This window comes from Crinia signifera, chromosome 5 (assembly GCF_055691185.1).
Source record: "Crinia signifera chromosome 5, ASM5569118v1, whole genome shotgun sequence".
Lineage (NCBI taxonomy): Eukaryota > Metazoa > Chordata > Amphibia > Anura > Myobatrachidae > Crinia > Crinia signifera.
This window is the reverse complement of record NC_139221.1, coordinates 160,890,955-160,908,357: the sequence shown is the minus strand read 5'-3', so window position 1 is coordinate 160,908,357 and position 17,403 is coordinate 160,890,955. Positions and strand designations below refer to the sequence as shown.

At 35.2% G+C, this 17,403-nt stretch overlaps 24 non-coding genes across 24 annotated transcripts; all 24 read left to right on the top strand.

Annotated features, from left to right (window-relative positions):
* The first annotated feature begins 2,789 nt into the window (after positions 1-2,789).
* TRNAI-UAU (transfer RNA isoleucine (anticodon UAU)) lies at positions 2,790-2,882 on the top strand. The gene is given in 2 exon segments: positions 2,790-2,827; positions 2,847-2,882. It is a non-coding gene; the product is annotated as a tRNA-Ile (tRNA).
* Positions 2,883-3,343: 461 nt separating this feature from the next.
* On the top strand, positions 3,344-3,436 carry TRNAI-UAU (transfer RNA isoleucine (anticodon UAU)). Its single transcript is given in 2 exon segments — positions 3,344-3,381; positions 3,401-3,436. It is a non-coding gene; the product is annotated as a tRNA-Ile (tRNA).
* Positions 3,437-4,477: 1,041 nt separating this feature from the next.
* On the top strand, positions 4,478-4,570 carry TRNAI-UAU (transfer RNA isoleucine (anticodon UAU)). The gene is given in 2 exon segments: positions 4,478-4,515; positions 4,535-4,570. It is a non-coding gene; the product is annotated as a tRNA-Ile (tRNA).
* Positions 4,571-5,433: 863 nt separating this feature from the next.
* On the top strand, positions 5,434-5,526 carry TRNAI-UAU (transfer RNA isoleucine (anticodon UAU)). The gene is given in 2 exon segments: positions 5,434-5,471; positions 5,491-5,526. It is a non-coding gene; the product is annotated as a tRNA-Ile (tRNA).
* Positions 5,527-5,987: 461 nt separating this feature from the next.
* On the top strand, positions 5,988-6,080 carry TRNAI-UAU (transfer RNA isoleucine (anticodon UAU)). The gene is given in 2 exon segments: positions 5,988-6,025; positions 6,045-6,080. It is a non-coding gene; the product is annotated as a tRNA-Ile (tRNA).
* Positions 6,081-6,209: 129 nt separating this feature from the next.
* Positions 6,210-6,282, top strand: TRNAR-CCU (transfer RNA arginine (anticodon CCU)). Its single transcript has one exon. It is a non-coding gene; the product is annotated as a tRNA-Arg (tRNA).
* Positions 6,283-7,221: 939 nt separating this feature from the next.
* TRNAI-UAU (transfer RNA isoleucine (anticodon UAU)) lies at positions 7,222-7,314 on the top strand. The gene is given in 2 exon segments: positions 7,222-7,259; positions 7,279-7,314. It is a non-coding gene; the product is annotated as a tRNA-Ile (tRNA).
* Positions 7,315-7,774: 460 nt separating this feature from the next.
* On the top strand, positions 7,775-7,867 carry TRNAI-UAU (transfer RNA isoleucine (anticodon UAU)). The gene is given in 2 exon segments: positions 7,775-7,812; positions 7,832-7,867. It is a non-coding gene; the product is annotated as a tRNA-Ile (tRNA).
* Positions 7,868-7,996: 129 nt separating this feature from the next.
* TRNAR-CCU (transfer RNA arginine (anticodon CCU)) lies at positions 7,997-8,069 on the top strand. The gene has a single exon. It is a non-coding gene; the product is annotated as a tRNA-Arg (tRNA).
* Positions 8,070-8,908: 839 nt separating this feature from the next.
* On the top strand, positions 8,909-9,001 carry TRNAI-UAU (transfer RNA isoleucine (anticodon UAU)). Its single transcript is given in 2 exon segments — positions 8,909-8,946; positions 8,966-9,001. It is a non-coding gene; the product is annotated as a tRNA-Ile (tRNA).
* A 129-nt stretch (positions 9,002-9,130) lies between these two features.
* Positions 9,131-9,203, top strand: TRNAR-CCU (transfer RNA arginine (anticodon CCU)). Its single transcript has one exon. It is a non-coding gene; the product is annotated as a tRNA-Arg (tRNA).
* Positions 9,204-10,143: 940 nt separating this feature from the next.
* TRNAI-UAU (transfer RNA isoleucine (anticodon UAU)) lies at positions 10,144-10,236 on the top strand. Its single transcript is given in 2 exon segments — positions 10,144-10,181; positions 10,201-10,236. It is a non-coding gene; the product is annotated as a tRNA-Ile (tRNA).
* A 459-nt stretch (positions 10,237-10,695) lies between these two features.
* Positions 10,696-10,788, top strand: TRNAI-UAU (transfer RNA isoleucine (anticodon UAU)). The gene is given in 2 exon segments: positions 10,696-10,733; positions 10,753-10,788. It is a non-coding gene; the product is annotated as a tRNA-Ile (tRNA).
* Positions 10,789-10,917: 129 nt separating this feature from the next.
* Positions 10,918-10,990, top strand: TRNAR-CCU (transfer RNA arginine (anticodon CCU)). The gene has a single exon. It is a non-coding gene; the product is annotated as a tRNA-Arg (tRNA).
* A 940-nt stretch (positions 10,991-11,930) lies between these two features.
* On the top strand, positions 11,931-12,023 carry TRNAI-UAU (transfer RNA isoleucine (anticodon UAU)). The gene is given in 2 exon segments: positions 11,931-11,968; positions 11,988-12,023. It is a non-coding gene; the product is annotated as a tRNA-Ile (tRNA).
* A 129-nt stretch (positions 12,024-12,152) lies between these two features.
* Positions 12,153-12,225, top strand: TRNAR-CCU (transfer RNA arginine (anticodon CCU)). The gene has a single exon. It is a non-coding gene; the product is annotated as a tRNA-Arg (tRNA).
* Positions 12,226-13,165: 940 nt separating this feature from the next.
* On the top strand, positions 13,166-13,258 carry TRNAI-UAU (transfer RNA isoleucine (anticodon UAU)). The gene is given in 2 exon segments: positions 13,166-13,203; positions 13,223-13,258. It is a non-coding gene; the product is annotated as a tRNA-Ile (tRNA).
* A 460-nt stretch (positions 13,259-13,718) lies between these two features.
* On the top strand, positions 13,719-13,811 carry TRNAI-UAU (transfer RNA isoleucine (anticodon UAU)). Its single transcript is given in 2 exon segments — positions 13,719-13,756; positions 13,776-13,811. It is a non-coding gene; the product is annotated as a tRNA-Ile (tRNA).
* Positions 13,812-13,940: 129 nt separating this feature from the next.
* TRNAR-CCU (transfer RNA arginine (anticodon CCU)) lies at positions 13,941-14,013 on the top strand. Its single transcript has one exon. It is a non-coding gene; the product is annotated as a tRNA-Arg (tRNA).
* Positions 14,014-14,953: 940 nt separating this feature from the next.
* On the top strand, positions 14,954-15,046 carry TRNAI-UAU (transfer RNA isoleucine (anticodon UAU)). The gene is given in 2 exon segments: positions 14,954-14,991; positions 15,011-15,046. It is a non-coding gene; the product is annotated as a tRNA-Ile (tRNA).
* A 459-nt stretch (positions 15,047-15,505) lies between these two features.
* Positions 15,506-15,598, top strand: TRNAI-UAU (transfer RNA isoleucine (anticodon UAU)). Its single transcript is given in 2 exon segments — positions 15,506-15,543; positions 15,563-15,598. It is a non-coding gene; the product is annotated as a tRNA-Ile (tRNA).
* A 129-nt stretch (positions 15,599-15,727) lies between these two features.
* TRNAR-CCU (transfer RNA arginine (anticodon CCU)) lies at positions 15,728-15,800 on the top strand. Its single transcript has one exon. It is a non-coding gene; the product is annotated as a tRNA-Arg (tRNA).
* Positions 15,801-16,739: 939 nt separating this feature from the next.
* Positions 16,740-16,832, top strand: TRNAI-UAU (transfer RNA isoleucine (anticodon UAU)). Its single transcript is given in 2 exon segments — positions 16,740-16,777; positions 16,797-16,832. It is a non-coding gene; the product is annotated as a tRNA-Ile (tRNA).
* A 460-nt stretch (positions 16,833-17,292) lies between these two features.
* On the top strand, positions 17,293-17,385 carry TRNAI-UAU (transfer RNA isoleucine (anticodon UAU)). The gene is given in 2 exon segments: positions 17,293-17,330; positions 17,350-17,385. It is a non-coding gene; the product is annotated as a tRNA-Ile (tRNA).
* Positions 17,386-17,403: the final 18 nt, after the last annotated feature.

The following is a 17,403-nucleotide window of genomic DNA, read 5'->3' as shown; positions in this document are numbered from 1 at the left end:
GACATTAAACTATATGCCAAATTAATTGCGAATAGACTGAACCCTCTGCTCCCTAGCTTAATTCACCCAGACCAAGTTGGTTTTGTCCCAGGCCGCCAGGGACCTGACAACACTCGGAGAGCTCTGGCTATCTTAGAACATTATATCCGCTCTGGTTCCTCCCTGGTAACACTTTCACTAGACGCTGAAAAGGCCTTTGATAGGATCCATTGGGGCTACATGAAGGCAGTATTACTCAAGTATGGTTTTTCAGGCCGCTTCCTACATGCTATTTTATCGCTCTACTCATCCCCTAGTGCTCGGGTCTCCAGTAATGGTTTCCTATCCTCCCCATTCCGAATTAGCAATGGTACTAGACAAGGTTGTCCTCTCTCCCCTTTAGTGTTTGTTTTAGCAACGGAACCCCTAGCCGAACACATACGCACCTCCTCTCACCTTACAGGCCCAATCATTAATGGATCACATCATAGAATATGTTTATTTGCGGATGACGTACTGCTTTTTCTAACCGACCCGGTGACGTCCCTCCCAGAGTTGCATAACATCCTCCAGAATTACTCATTGGCCTCGCTATATAAATTAAACACTACTAAAACTGAAGTCCTGCCACTGAATGTATCACCTAATACGCTATCCCTCCTGCAGACTAAATATAAATATAGCTGGCAAACCCACTCATTATGCTATTTGGGTATTCAATTATCAGCTACCGAAGAGTCTCTCGTAGAGGTTAACTATGGTCCCCTCCTGAAACAAATAACGGCCATTACTAAAGACTGGCTGTCTTACGAGTTTTCCTGGATGGGCAGACTGGCTACAGTTAAAATGACGATTCTCCCCAAGATCCTCTATCTATTTAGGTCTATCCCCAGACTCCTGCCACCCTTTTGGCTTAATAAATTCCAGACTGTCCTTAATAACTATATATGGAACAACGCAAAACCTAAAATTGCAAAAAAGTACCTCATGATGCCCAAGGAGCTTGGTGGACTATCCTATCCCAACCTAGAATTGTACCAGCTGGCATGCTTATTAAACCAAATCAGCGACTGGTCAGCACCCTCTGACCTTAAATCATGGGTGGCCCTTGAATCAAGCATGTTAAACCCTCTCTCCTTGATGGACCTAATATGGTGCTCGCCCAAAGCTAGATCGGTATCTACACAGGCTTTTAGAGCATCTGTGGACACCCTTAAAGCATGGGACAAATTCTCTAAACTTTTATTGTTGCCATTACCGTCACCTAACTTGACATTACTAGGGCTTTCCTCCTTGATTCCCGATCTAAACCTGTCTACATGGAGTAACAGTGGTGCCAAACAGATCAGTGACTTGTTTTCAGATGGTGTCCTTAAGTCCTTCTCACAACTGCAAACCTCTTTTTCCCTCCCAGCTGCTGATTTCTATAAGTACCTGCAAATTAGGCATTGGCTGCAAGCATACCCTCTTCTGTCTGACCCTTCTCATAAAGTGCCCCCTCACATCCTCTCACGCCTCACTTCCCCTTACCGGAAGGGAGGCATCTCATTTTGGTACTCCACTTTGGTAGCCTCCACCCAGCCTGAGAAAACTCCGATACACTCAAACTGGGAACGCGACCTTAATTTCTCCTTAGATGCTAAGGAGTGGTCCCACCTGTTTTCCTCGGTCTTCAAGATGTCTAAATGTATTTCCCATGTTGAAATGTATATAAAACTGTTTTACCGTATATATCTGACCCCTGCTAGGCTACACAAATTCTGGCCAGCACAGTCTAGGTCATGCTGGCGAGGATGCGGACTAGTGGGGGATGTGATTCACATTTTTTGGTCTTGCCCGGTGCTCCGGGCCCTTTGGAGCTGGGTTGAGGACCTTATACTGAAGGTGACTGGCCTTCAAATCTCCTTGTCCCCACAGGTCGCACTCCTTCATATTTTTCCTGATTCAATCCCCATTAACAATAGATATTTAATTACTCACATTTTTATTGCCACTAAAACCTCCATTGCACAGTTTTGGAAACAACCGATCCCTCCCCCTGTGGATCTTATCAAAACTAAGCTTTCCTACAATTACACTATGGAAACCACTTTTTGCCAGTACTCCCCCTCCCATACCTCATTGCTCAAGAAATGGTCAGGTTGGCAGGAGTTCATCTCCAGAGGCTCATGATGACCTCCGACACATGTACAGTTGTGATTTCCCTATGTTTTTCCAATAGAATTTGGACATATCATTCTACTGTTCACTCCTGCAAATTCCACCTTTTATTGATTATTGTTGAATATACGCTTGTACTGTTTCTCTGCATACTGTTATTTTTACCCTGTGCCCCTCCCCCTCCTTCCCTCTTTTTTTCTGTATCCCCTCCCTCTATTTTGAAAACCCAATAAAAATTATTCTGCAAAAAAAAAAAAAAAATAGTGCATTATAAGACACATTAGTGTCAGTTTTCCTTATGCCACATTTTATATCTACTATCTTAACATCATTTTAGAAAAAATTAAATGAATTATTTTCCAATTTTGAGAAAATGATACAGTAAAACCTAGATATGAATTTTCTTAGCAAATTACACCTACAAATACATAAATCTAGCCAATAACACCAATGCGCGATACAAATCATTTCTTTATGCTGAGCATTTAACTTCTATCAAGTACCTTATTGAAGTATTGAATGCAGTAAAATAGTGGAATTCAAAAAGAAATTAAATCAAGTTGTGGAGACAGAGACAATAAGTGTATTGACATTTTTAACTAATGGTAAAATTTATCAGTGAAAGGCCAAATTTTCGGGGCATACTGTGTGCTCCAGTGGCGCAATCGGTCAGCGCGCGGTACTTATAAGACAGTATCTGTTGAGCAATGCCGAGGTTGTGAGTTCAAGCCTCACCTGGAGCAGGAATATTGACATTTATCATGATAACATTGTGAATTAGTGTCCTTAAAACGTTTTTCTATAATTGATACATTTTATATCTACTATCTTAACATCATTTTAGAAAAAATTAAATGAATTATTTTCCAATTTTGAGAAAATGGAGCAGGAATATTTAGCTTTTTTTTCTTTTAATGATATCATAAAATGATACAGTAAAACCTAGATATGAATTTTCTTAGCAAATTACACCTACAAATACATAAATCTAGCCAATAACACCAATGCGCGATACAAATCATTTCTTTATGCTGAGCATTTAACTTCTATCAAGTACCTTATTGAAGTATTGAATGCAGTAAAATAGTGGAATTCATAAAGAAATTAAATCAAGATGGGGAGACAGAGACAAAAAGTGTATTGACATTTTTAACTGATGGTAAAATATATCAGTGAAAGGCCAAATTTTCAGGGCATACTGTGTGCTCCAGTGGCGCAATCGGTCAGCGCGCGGTACTTATAAGACAGTATCTGTTGAGCAATGCCGAGGTTGTGAGTTCAAGCCTCACCTGGAGCAGGAATCTTTAGCTTTTTTTTCTTTAAATGATATCATCAGTCATTGATCATCTGCTCTCGCAACATTTTTTATATGTAAGGATATTATGAAAAAGTAAAGCAAGAACATGAAATGTAAAGCAGAAACTAAGCCCCAGTGGCCTAATGGATAAGACACTGGCCTCCTAAGCCAGGGATTGTGGGCTCAAGTCCCATCTGGGGTGTTTGTATTTATATCAACCATCTCAGCATTAGGGGTGGTTCTTTTAGCCTTGCTTCACCTGGATGCTGGATTTGCACAACAGTCCTGTTGAGTTGTGCTTGTTAATTGTTGCCACAGTAGCTACAAAATGACATTTATCATGATAACATTGTGGATTAGTGTCCTTAAAACGTTTTTCTATAATTGATACATTTTATATCTACTATCTTAACATCATTTTAGAAAAAATTAAATGAATTATTTTCCAATTCTGAGAAAATGGAGCAGGAATATTTAGCTTTTTTTCTTTTAATGATATCATAAAATGATACAGTAAAACCTAGATATGAATTTTCTTAGCAAATTACACCTACAAATACATAAATCTAGCCAATATCGCGCAAATTTGGCCTTTCACTGATAAATTTTATCATTAGTTAAAAATGTCAATACACTTATTGTCTCTGTCTCCACAACTTGATTTAATTTCTTTTTGAATTCCACTATTTTACTGCATTCAATACTTCAATAAGGTACTTGATAGAAGTTAAATGCTCAGCATAATACATGCGCGATACAAATCATTTCTTTATGCTGAGCATTTAACTTCTATCAAGTACCTTATTGAAGTATTGAATGCAGTAAATCATTTCGCATGTATTTGCGCGATACAAATCATTTCTTTATGCTGAGCATTTAACTTCTATCAAGTACCTTATTGAAGTATTGAATGCAGTAAAATAGTGGAATTCAAAAAGAAATTAAATCAAGTTGTGGAGACAGAGACAATAAGTGTATTGACATTTTTAACTAATGGTAAAATTTATCAGTGAAAGGCCAAATTTTCAGGGCATACTGTGTGCTCCAGTGGCGCAAACGATCAGCGCGCGGTACCTATAAGACAGTATCTGTTGAGCAATGCCGAGGTTGTGAGTTCAAGCCTCACCTGGAGCAGGAATATTGACATTTATCATGATAACATTGTGAATTAGTGTCCTTAAAACGTTTTTCTATCATGATAACATTGTGGATTAGTGTCCTTAAAACGTTTTTATATAATTGAGGACCAAGGTTTAAAGACCCATCTTGGATGCATATTCCTTTGTTGCTCATTAGTCTTCACAAAAAATGATTCTTTTTTCAATGCTTGTGATTTTGTTCTTACACGAAATCTCCATTTACCTCAACATTTCTGTAGAGTTTGTCTTGCAAATAAGTACCAGAGTGGCTGAAATATGACATTATCTAAGGCAATTGCTGATGGGAATCTTGAAGTCCTTTCTTGCATGTTGGAAGAATGGTATTTTTGATTTTATCATATTTCTTCTGCCACTCATCTTACTGTCATTGTAGATGGTAGAGTTGCAACAAACAACATATTCTTTTAATCAGACTACAATAATGATATAAGACTTTACATATTAAAATAGTGCATTATAAGACACATTAGTGTCAGTTTTCCTTATGCCACATTTTATATCTACTATCTTAACATCATTTTAGAAAAAATTAAATGAATTATTTTCCAATTTTGAGAAAATGATACAGTAAAACCTAGATATGAATTTTCTTAGCAAATTACACCTACGAATACATAAATCTAGCCAATAACACCAATGCGCGATACAAATCATTTCTTTATGCTGAGCATTTAACTTCTATCAAGTACCTTATTGAAGTATTGAATGCAGTAAAATAGTGGAATTCAAAAAGAAATTAAATCAAGATGGGGAGACAGAGACAATAAGTGTATTGACATTTTTAACTGATGGTTAAAATATATCAGTGAAAGGCCAAATTTTCAGGGCATACTGTGTGCTCCAGTGGCGCAATCGGTCAGTGCGCGGTACTTATAAGACAGCATCTGTTGAGCAATGCCGAGGTTGTGAGTTCAAGCCTCACCTGGAGCAGGAATATTGACATTTATCATGATAACATTGTGAATTAGTGTCCTTAAAACGTTTTTCTATAATTGATACATTTTATATCTACTATCTTAACATCATTTTAGAAAAAATTAAATGAATTATTTTCCAATTCTGAGAAAATGGAGCAGGAATATTTAGCTTTTTTTTTTTTTAATGATATCATAAAATGATACAGTAAAACCTAGATATGAATTTTCTTAGCAAATTACACCTACAAATACATAAATCTAGCCAATAACACCAATGCGCGATACAAATCATTTCTTTATGCTGAGCATTTAACTTCTATCAAGTACCTTATTGAAGTATTGAATGCAGTAAAATAGTGGAATTCAAAAAGAAATTAAATCAAGTTGTGGAGACAGAGACAATAAGTGTATTGACATTTTTAACTAATGGTAAAATTTATCAGTGAAAGGCCAAATTTTCGGGGCATACTGTGTGCTCCAGTGGCGCAATCGGTCAGCGCGCGGTACTTATAAGACAGTATCTGTTGAGCAATGCCGAGGTTGTGAGTTCAAGCCTCACCTGGAGCAGGAATATTTAGCTTTTTTTTCTTTTAATGATATCATCAGTCATTGATCATCTGCTCTCGGAACATTTTTTATATGTAAGGATATTATGAAAAAGTAAAGCAAGAACATGAAATGCAAAGCAGACAGTAAGCCCCAGTGGCCTAATGGATAAGGCACTGGCCTCCTAAGCCAGGGATTGTGGGTTCAAGTCCCATCTGGGGTGTTTGTATTTATATCAACCATCTCAGCATTAGGGGTGGTTCTTTTAGCCTTGCTTCACCTGGATGCTGGATTTGCACAACAGTCCTGTTGAGTTGTGCTTGTTAATTGTTGCCACAGTAGCTACAAAATGACATTTATCATGATAACATTGTGGATTAGTGTCCTTAAAACGTTTTTATATAATTGAGGACCAAGGTTTAAAGACCCATCTTGGATGCATATTCCTTTGTTGCTCATTAGTCTTCACAAAAAATGATTCTTTTTTCAATGCTTGTGATTTTGTTCTTACAAGAAATCTCCATTTACCTCAACATTTCTGTAGAGTTTGTCTTGCAAATAAGTACCAGAGTGGCTGAAATATGACATTATCTAAGGCAATTGCTGATGGGAATCTTGAAGTCCTTTCTTGCATGTTGGAAGAATGGTATTTTTGATTTTATCATATTTCTTCTGCCACTCATCTTACTGTCATTGTAGATGGTAGAGTTGCAACAAACAACATATTCTTTTAATCAGACTACAATAATGATATAAGACTTTACATATTAAAATAGTGCATTATAAGACACATTAGTGTCAGTTTTCCTTATGCCACATTTTATATCTACTATCTTAACATCATTTTAGAAAAAATTAAATGAATTATTTTCCAATTTTGAGAAAATGATACAGTAAAACCTAGATATGAATTTTCTTAGCAAATTACACCTACAAATACATAAATCTAGCCAATAACACCAATGCGCGATACAAATCATTTCTTTATGCTGAGCATTTAACTTCTATCAAGTACCTTATTGAAGTATTGAATGCAGTAAAATAGTGGAATTCAAAAAGAAATTAAATCAAGTTGTGGAGACAGAGACAATAAGTGTATTGACATTTTTAACTAATGGTAAAATTTATCAGTGAAAGGCCAAATTTTCGGGGCATACTGTGTGCTCCAGTGGCGCAATCGGTCAGCGCGCGGTACTTATAAGACAGTATCTGTTGAGCAATGCCGAGGTTGTGAGTTCAAGCCTCACCTGGAGCAGGAATATTGACATTTATCATGATAACATTGTGAATTAGTGTCCTTAAAACGTTTTTCTATAATTGATACATTTTATATCTACTATCTTAACATCATTTTAGAAAAAATTAAATGAATTATTTTCCAATTTTGAGAAAATGGAGCAGGAATATTTAGCTTTTTTTCTTTTAATGATATCATAAAATGATACAGTAAAACCTAGATATGAATTTTCTTAGCAAATTACACCTACAAATACATAAATCTAGCCAATAACACCAATGCGCGATACAAATCATTTCTTTATGCTGAGCATTTAACTTCTATCAAGTACCTTATTGAAGTATTGAATGCAGTAAAATAGTGGAATTCATAAAGAAATTAAATCAAGATGGGGAGACAGAGACAAAAAGTGTATTGACATTTTTAACTGATGGTAAAATATATCAGTGAAAGGCCAAATTTTCAGGGCATACTGTGTGCTCCAGTGGCGCAATCGGTCAGCGCGCGGTACTTATAAGACAGTATCTGTTGAGCAATGCCGAGGTTGTGAGTTCAAGCCTCACCTGGAGCAGGAATATTTAGCTTTTTTTTCTTTAAATGATATCATCAGTCATTGATCATCTGCTCTCGCAACATTTTTTATATGTAAGGATATTATGAAAAAGTAAAGCAAGAACATGAAATGTAAAGCAGAAACTAAGCCCCAGTGGCCTAATGGATAAGACTCTGGCCTCCTAAGCCAGGGATTGTGGGTTCAAGTCCCATCTGGGGTGTTTGTATTTATATCAACCATCTCAGCATTAGGGGTGGTTCTTTTAGCCTTGCTTCACCTGGATGCTGGATTTGCACAACAGTCCTGTTGAGTTGTGCTTGTTAATTGTTGCCACAGTAGCTACAAAATGACATTTATCATGATAACAATGTGGATTAGTGTCCTTAAAACGTTTTTCTATAATTGATACATTTTATATCTACTATCTTAACATCATTTTAGAAAAAATTAAATGAATTATTTTCCAATTCTGAGAAAATGGAGCAGGAATATTTAGCTTTTTTTCTTTTAATGATATCATAAAATGATACAGTAAAACCTAGATATGAATTTTCTTAGCAAATTACACCTACAAATACATAAATCTAGCCAATATCGCGCAAATTTGGCCTTTCACTGATAAATTTTACCATTAGTTAAAAATGTCAATACACTTATTGTCTCTGTCTCCACAACTTGATTTAATTTCTTTTTGAATTCCACTATTTTACTGCATTCAATACTTCAATAAGGTACTTGATAGAAGTTAAATGCTCAGCATAATACATGCGCGATACAAATCATTTCTTTATGCTGAGCATTTAACTTCTATCAAGTACCTTATTGAAGTATTGAATGCAGTAAATCATTTCGCATGTATTTGCGCGATACAAATCATTTCTTTATGCTGAGCATTTAACTTCTATCAAGTACCTTATTGAAGTATTGAATGCAGTAAAATAGTGGAATTCAAAAAGAAATTAAATCAAGTTGTGGAGACAGAGACAATAAGTGTATTGACATTTTTAACTAATGGTAAAATTTATCAGTGAAAGGCCAAATTTTCAGGGTATACTGTGTGCTCCAGTGGCGCAATCGGTCAGCGCGCGGTACTTATAAGACAGTATCTGTTGAGCAATGCCGAGGTTGTGAGTTCAAGCCTCACCTGGAGCAGGAATATTTAGCTTTTTTTTCTTTTAATGATATCATCAGTCATTGATCATCTGCTCTCGGAACATTTTTTATATGTAAGGATATTATGAAAAAGTAAAGCAAGAACATGAAATGCAAAGCAGACAGTAAGCCCCAGTGGCCTAATGGATAAGGCACTGGCCTCCTAAGCCAGGGATTGTGGGTTCAAGTCCCATCTGGGGTGTTTGTATTTATATCAACCATCTCAGCATTAGGGGTGGTTCTTTTAGCCTTGCTTCACCTGGATGCTGGATTTGCACAACAGTCCTGTTGAGTTGTGCTTGTTAATTGTTGCCACAGTAGCTACAAAATGACATTTATCATGATAACATTGTGGATTAGTGTCCTTAAAACGTTTTTATATAATTGAGGACCAAGGTTTAAAGACCCATCTTGGATGCATATTCCTTTGTTGCTCATTAGTCTTCACAAAAAATGATTCTTTTTTCAATGCTTGTGATTTTGTTCTTACAAGAAATCTCCATTTACCTCAACATTTCTGTAGAGTTTGTCTTGCAAATAAGTACCAGAGTGGCTGAAATATGACATTATCTAAGGCAATTGCTGATGGGAATCTTGAAGTCCTTTCTTGCATGTTGGAAGAATGGTATTTTTGATTTTATCATATTTCTTCTGCCACTCATCTTACTGTCATTGTAGATGGTAGAGTTGCAACAAACAACATATTCTTTTAATCAGACTACAATAATGATATAAGACTTTACATATTAAAATAGTGCATTATAAGACACATTAGTGTCAGTTTTCCTTATGCCACATTTTATATCTACTATCTTAACATCATTTTAGAAAAAATTAAATGAATTATTTTCCAATTTTGAGAAAATGATACAGTAAAACCTAGATATGAATTTTCTTAGCAAATTACACCTACGAATACATAAATCTAGCCAATAACACCAATGCGCGATACAAATCATTTCTTTATGCTGAGCATTTAACTTCTATCAAGTACCTTATTGAAGTATTGAATGCAGTAAAATAGTGGAATTCAAAAAGAAATTAAATCAAGATGGGGAGACAGAGACAATAAGTGTATTGACATTTTTAACTGATGGTTAAAATATATCAGTGAAAGGCCAAATTTTCAGGGCATACTGTGTGCTCCAGTGGCGCAATCGGTCAGCGCGCGGTACTTATAAGACAGCATCTGTTGAGCAATGCCGAGGTTGTGAGTTCAATCCTCACCTGGAGCAGGAATATTGACATTTATCATGATAACATTGTGAATTAGTGTCCTTAAAACGTTTTTCTATAATTGATACATTTTATATCTACTATCTTAACATCATTTTAGAAAAAATTAAATGAATTATTTTCCAATTCTGAGAAAATGGAGCAGGAATATTTAGCTGTTTTTTTTTAATGATATCATAAAATGATACAGTAAAACCTAGATATGAATTTTCTTAGCAAATTACACCTACAAATACATAAATCTAGCCAATAACACCAATGCGCGATACAAATCATTTCTTTATGCTGAGCATTTAACTTCTATCAAGTACCTTATTGAAGTATTGAATGCAGTAAAATAGTGGAATTCAAAAAGAAATTAAATCAAGTTGTGGAGACAGAGACAATAAGTGTATTGACATTTTTAACTAATGGTAAAATTTATCAGTGAAAGGCCAAATTTTCGGGGCATACTGTGTGCTCCAGTGGCGCAATCGGTCAGCGCGCGGTACTTATAAGACAGTATCTGTTGAGCAATGCCGAGGTTGTGAGTTCAAGCCTCACCTGGAGCAGGAATATTTAGCTTTTTTTTCTTTTAATGATATCATCAGTCATTGATCATCTGCTCTCGGAACATTTTTTATATGTAAGGATATTATGAAAAAGTAAAGCAAGAACATGAAATGCAAAGCAGACAGTAAGCCCCAGTGGCCTAATGGATAAGGCACTGGCCTCCTAAGCCAGGGATTGTGGGTTCAAGTCCCATCTGGGGTGTTTGTATTTATATCAACCATCTCAGCATTAGGGGTGGTTCTTTTAGCCTTGCTTCACCTGGATGCTGGATTTGCACAACAGTCCTGTTGAGTTGTGCTTGTTAATTGTTGCCACAGTAGCTACAAAATGACATTTATCATGATAACATTGTGGATTAGTGTCCTTAAAACGTTTTTATATAATTGAGGACCAAGGTTTAAAGACCCATCTTGGATGCATATTCCTTTGTTGCTCATTAGTCTTCACAAAAAATGATTCTTTTTTCAATGCTTGTGATTTTGTTCTTACAAGAAATCTCCATTTACCTCAACATTTCTGTAGAGTTTGTCTTGCAAATAAGTACCAGAGTGGCTGAAATATGACATTATCTAAGGCAATTGCTGATGGGAATCTTGAAGTCCTTTCTTGCATGTTGGAAGAATGGTATTTTTGATTTTATCATATTTCTTCTGCCACTCATCTTACTGTCATTGTAGATGGTAGAGTTGCAACAAACAACATATTCTTTTAATCAGACTACAATAATGATATAAGACTTTACATATTAAAATAGTGCATTATAAGACACATTAGTGTCAGTTTTCCTTATGCCACATTTTATATCTACTATCTTAACATCATTTTAGAAAAAATTAAATGAATTATTTTCCAATTTTGAGAAAATGATACAGTAAAACCTAGATATGAATTTTCTTAGCAAATTACACCTACGAATACATAAATCTAGCCAATAACACCAATGCGCGATACAAATCATTTCTTTATGCTGAGCATTTAACTTCTATCAAGTACCTTATTGAAGTATTGAATGCAGTAAAATAGTGGAATTCAAAAAGAAATTAAATCAAGATGGGGAGACAGAGACAATAAGTGTATTGACATTTTTAACTGATGGTTAAAATATATCAGTGAAAGGCCAAATTTTCAGGGCATACTGTGTGCTCCAGTGGCACAATCGGTCAGCGTGCGGTATTTATAAGACAGTATCTGTTGAGCAATGCCGAGGTTGTGAGTTCAATCCTCACTTGGAGCAGGAATATTTAGCTTTTTTTTCTTTTAATGATATCATCAGTCATTGATCATCTGCTCTCGGAACATTTTTTATATGTAAGGATATTATGAAAAAGTAAAGCAAGAACATGAAATGCAAAGCAGACAGTGAGCCCCAGTGGCCTAATGGATAAGGCACTGGCCTCCTAAGCCAGGGATTGTGGGTTCAAGTCCCATCTGGGGTGTTTGTATTTATATCAACCATCTCAGCATTAGGGGTGGTTCTTTTAGCCTTGTTTCACCTGGATGCTGGATTTGCACAACAGTCCTGTTGAGTTGTGCTTGTTAATTGTTGCCACAGTAGCTACAAAATGACATTTATCATGATTACATTGTGGATTAATGTCCTTAAAACGTTTTTCTATAATTGAGGACCAAGGTTTAAAGACCCATCTTGGATGCATATTCCTTTGTTGCTCATTAGTCTTCACAAAAAATGATTCTTTTTTCAATGCTTGTGATTTTGTTCTTACAAGAAATCTCCATTTACCTCAACATTTCTGTAGAGTTTGTCTTGCAAATAAGTACCAGAGTGGCTGAAATATGACATTATCTAAGGCAATTGCTGATGGGAATCTTGAAGTCCTTTCTTGCATGTTGGAAGAATGGTATTTTTGATTTTATCATATTTCTTCTGCCACTCATCTTACTGTCATTGTAGATGGTAGAGTTGCAACAAACAACATATTCTTTTAATCAGACTACAATAATGATATAAGACTTTACATATTAAAATAGTGCATTATAAGACACATTAGTGTCAGTTTTCCTTATGCCACATTTTATATCTACTATCTTAACATCATTTTAGAAAAAATTAAATGAATTATTTTCCAATTTTGAGAAAATGATACAGTAAAACCTAGATATGAATTTTCTTAGCAAATGACACCTACGAATACATAAATCTAGCCAATAACACCAATGCGCGATACAAATCATTTCTTTATGCTGAGCATTTAACTTCTATCAAGTACCTTATTGAAGTATTGAATGCAGTAAAATAGTGGAATTCAAAAAGAAATTAAATCAAGATGGGGAGACAGAGACAATAAGTGTATTGACATTTTTAACTGATGGTTAAAATATATCAGTGAAAGGCCAAATTTTCAGGGCATACTGTGTGCTCCAGTGGCGCAATCGGTCAGCGCGCGGTACTTATAAGACAGCATCTGTTGAGCAATGCCGAGGTTGTGAGTTCAAGCCTCACCTGGAGCAGGAATATTGACATTTATCATGATAACATTGTGAATTAGTGTCCTTAAAACGTTTTTCTATAATTGATACATTTTATATCTACTATCTTAACATCATTTTAGAAAAAAATTAAATGAATTATTTTCCAATTCTGAGAAAATGGAGCAGGAATATTTAGCTTTTTTTTTTTAATGATATCATAAAATGATACAGTAAAACCTAGATATGAATTTTCTTAGCAAATTACACCTACAAATACATAAATCTAGCCAATAACACCAATGCGCGATACAAATCATTTCTTTATGCTGAGCATTTAACTTCTATCAAGTACCTTATTGAAGTATTGAATGCAGTAAAATAGTGGAATTCAAAAAGAAATTAAATCAAGTTGTGGAGACAGAGACAATAAGTGTATTGACATTTTTAACTAATGGTAAAATTTATCAGTGAAAGGCCAAATTTTCGGGGCATACTGTGTGCTCCAGTGGTGCAATCGGTCAGCGCGCGGTACTTATAAGACAGTATCTGTTGAGCAATGCCGAGGTTGTGAGTTCAAGCCTCACCTGGAGCAGGAATATTTAGCTTTTTTTTCTTTAAATGATATCATCAGTCATTGATCATCTGCTCTCGGAACATTTTTTATATGTAAGGATATTATGAAAAAGTAAAGCAAGAACATGAAATGCAAAGCAGACAGTAAGCCCCAGTGGCGTAATGGATAAGGCACTGGCCTCCTAAGCCAGGGATTGTGGGTTCAAGTCCCATCTGGGGTGTTTGTATTTATATCAACCATCTCAGCATTAGGGGTGGTTCTTTTAGCCTTGCTTCACCTGGATGCTGGATTTGCACAACAGTCCTGTTGAGTTGTGCTTGTTAATTGTTGCCACAGTAGCTACAAAATGACATTTATCATGATTACATTGTGGATTAGTGTCCTTAAAACGTTTTTCTATAATTGAGGACCAAGGTTTAAAGACCCATCTTGGATGCATATTCCTTTGTTGCTCATTAGTCTTCACAAAAAATGATTCTTTTTTCAATGCTTGTGATTTTGTTCTTACAAGAAATCTCCATTTACCTCAACATTTCTGTAGAGTTTGTCTTGCAAATAAGTACCAGAGTGGCTGAAATATGACATTATCTAAGGCAATTGCTGATGGGAATCTTGAAGTCCTTTCTTGCATGTTGGAAGAATGGTATTTTTGATTTTATCATATTTCTTCTGCCACTCATCTTACTGTCATTGTAGATGGTAGAGTTGCAACAAACAACATATTCTTTTAATCAGACTACAATAATGATATAAGACTTTACATATTAAAATAGTGCATTATAAGACACATTAGTGTCAGTTTTCCTTATGCCACATTTTATATCTACTATCTTAACATCATTTTAGAAAAAATTAAATGAATTATTTTCCAATTTTGAGAAAATGATACAGTAAAACCTAGATATGAATTTTCTTAGCAAATTACACCTACGAATACATAAATCTAGCCAATAACACCAATGCGCGATACAAATCATTTCTTTATGCTGAGCATTTAACTTCTATCAAGTACCTTATTGAAGTATTGAATGCAGTAAAATAGTGGAATTCAAAAAGAAATTAAATCAAGATGGGGAGACAGAGACAATAAGTGTATTGACATTTTTAACTGATGGTTAAAATATATCAGTGAAAGGCCAAATTTTCAGGGCATACTGTGTGCTCCAGTGGCGCAATCGGTCAGCGCGCGGTACTTATAAGACAGCATCTGTTGAGCAATGCCGAGGTTGTGAGTTCAAGCCTCACCTGGAGCAGGAATATTGACATTTATCATGATAACATTGTGAATTAGTGTCCTTAAAACGTTTTTCTATAATTGATACATTTTATATCTACTATCTTAACATCATTTTAGAAAAAATTAAATGAATTATTTTCCAATTCTGAGAAAATGGAGCAGGAATATTTAGCTTTTTTTTTTTAATGATATCATAAAATGATACAGTAAAACCTAGATATGAATTTTCTTAGCAAATTACACCTACAAATACATAAATCTAGCCAATAACACCAATGCGCGATACAAATCATTTCTTTATGCTGAGCATTTAACTTCTATCAAGTACCTTATTGAAGTATTGAATGCAGTAAAATAGTGGAATTCAAAAAGAAATTAAATCAAGTTGTGGAGACAGAGACAATAAGTGTATTGACATTTTTAACTAATGGTAAAATTTATCAGTGAAAGGCCAAATTTTCGGGGCATACTGTGTGCTCCAGTGGTGCAATCGGTCAGCGCGCGGTACTTATAAGACAGTATCTGTTGAGCAATGCCGAGGTTGTGAGTTCAAGCCTCACCTGGAGCAGGAATATTTAGCTTTTTTTTCTTTAAATGATATCATCAGTCATTGATCATCTGCTCTCGGAACATTTTTTATATGTAAGGATATTATGAAAAAGTAAAGCAAGAACATGAAATGCAAAGCAGACAGTAAGCCCCAGTGGCGTAATGGATAAGGCACTGGCCTCCTAAGCCAGGGATTGTGGGTTCAAGTCCCATCTGGGGTGTTTGTATTTATATCAACCATCTCAGCATTAGGGGTGGTTCTTTTAGCCTTGCTTCACCTGGATGCTGGATTTGCACAACAGTCCTGTTGAGTTGTGCTTGTTAATTGTTGCCACAGTAGCTACAAAATGACATTTATCATGATAACATTGTGGATTAGTGTCCTTAAAACGTTTTTCTATAATTGAGGACCAAGATTTAAAGACCCATCTTGGATGCATATTCCTTTGTTGCTCATTAGTCTTCACAAAAAATGATTCTTTTTTCAATGCTTGTGATTTTGTTCTTACAAGAAATCTCCATTTACCTCAACATTTCTGTAGAGTTTGTCTTGCAAATAAGTACCAGAGTGGCTGAAATATGACATTATCTAAGGCAATTGCTGATGGGAATCTTGACGTCCTTTCTTGCATGTTGGAAGAATGGTATTTTTGATTTTATCATATTTCTTCTGCCACTCATCTTACTGTCATTGTAGATGGTAGAGTTGCAACAAACAACATATTCTTTTAATCAGACTGCAATAATGATATAAGACTTTACATATTAAAATAGTGCATTATAAGACACATTAGTGTCAGTTTTCCTTATGCCACATTTTATATCTACTATCTTAACATCATTTTAGAAAAAATTAAATGAATTATTTTCCAATTTTGAGAAAATGATACAGTAAAACCTAGATATGAATTTTCTTAGCAAATTACACCTACAAATACATAAATCTAGCCAATAACACCAATTCGCGATACAAATCATTTCTTTATGCTGAGCATTTAACTTTTATCAAGTACCTTATTGAAGTATTGAATGCAGTAAAATAGTGGAATTCAAAAAGAAATTAAATCAAGTTGTGGAGACAGAGACAATAAGTGTATTGACATTTTTAACTAATGGTAAAATTTATCAGTGAAAGGCCAAATTTTCAGGGCATACAGCGTGCTCCAGTGGCGCAATCGGTCAGCGCGCGGTACTTATAAGACAGTATCTGTTGAGCAATGCCGAGGTTGTGAGTTCAAGCCTCACCTGGAGCAGGAATATTGACATTTATCATGATAACATTGTGAATTATTGTCCTTAAAACGTTTTTCTATAATTGATACATTTTATATCTACTATCTTAACATCATTTTAGAAAAAATTAAATGAATTATTTTCCAATTCTGAGAAAATGGAGCAGGAATATTTAGCTTTTTTTCTTTTAATGATATCATAAAATGATACAGTAAAACCTAGATATGAATTTTCTTAGCAAATTACACCTACAAATACATAAATCTAGCCAATAACACCAATGCGCGATACAAATCATTTCTTTATGCTGAGCATTTAACTTCTATCAAGTACCTTATTGAAGTATTGAATTCAGTAAAATAGTGGAATTCAAAAAGAAATTAAATCAAGTTGTGGAGACAGAGACAATAAGTGTATTGACATTTTTAACTAATGGTAAAATTTATCAGTGAAAGGCCAAATTTTTAGGGCATACTGTGTGCTCCAGTGGCGCAATCGGTCAGCGCGCGGTGCTTATAAGACAGTATCTGTTGAGCAATGCCAAGGTTGTGAGTTCAAGCCTCACCTGGAGCAGGAATATTTAGCTTTTTT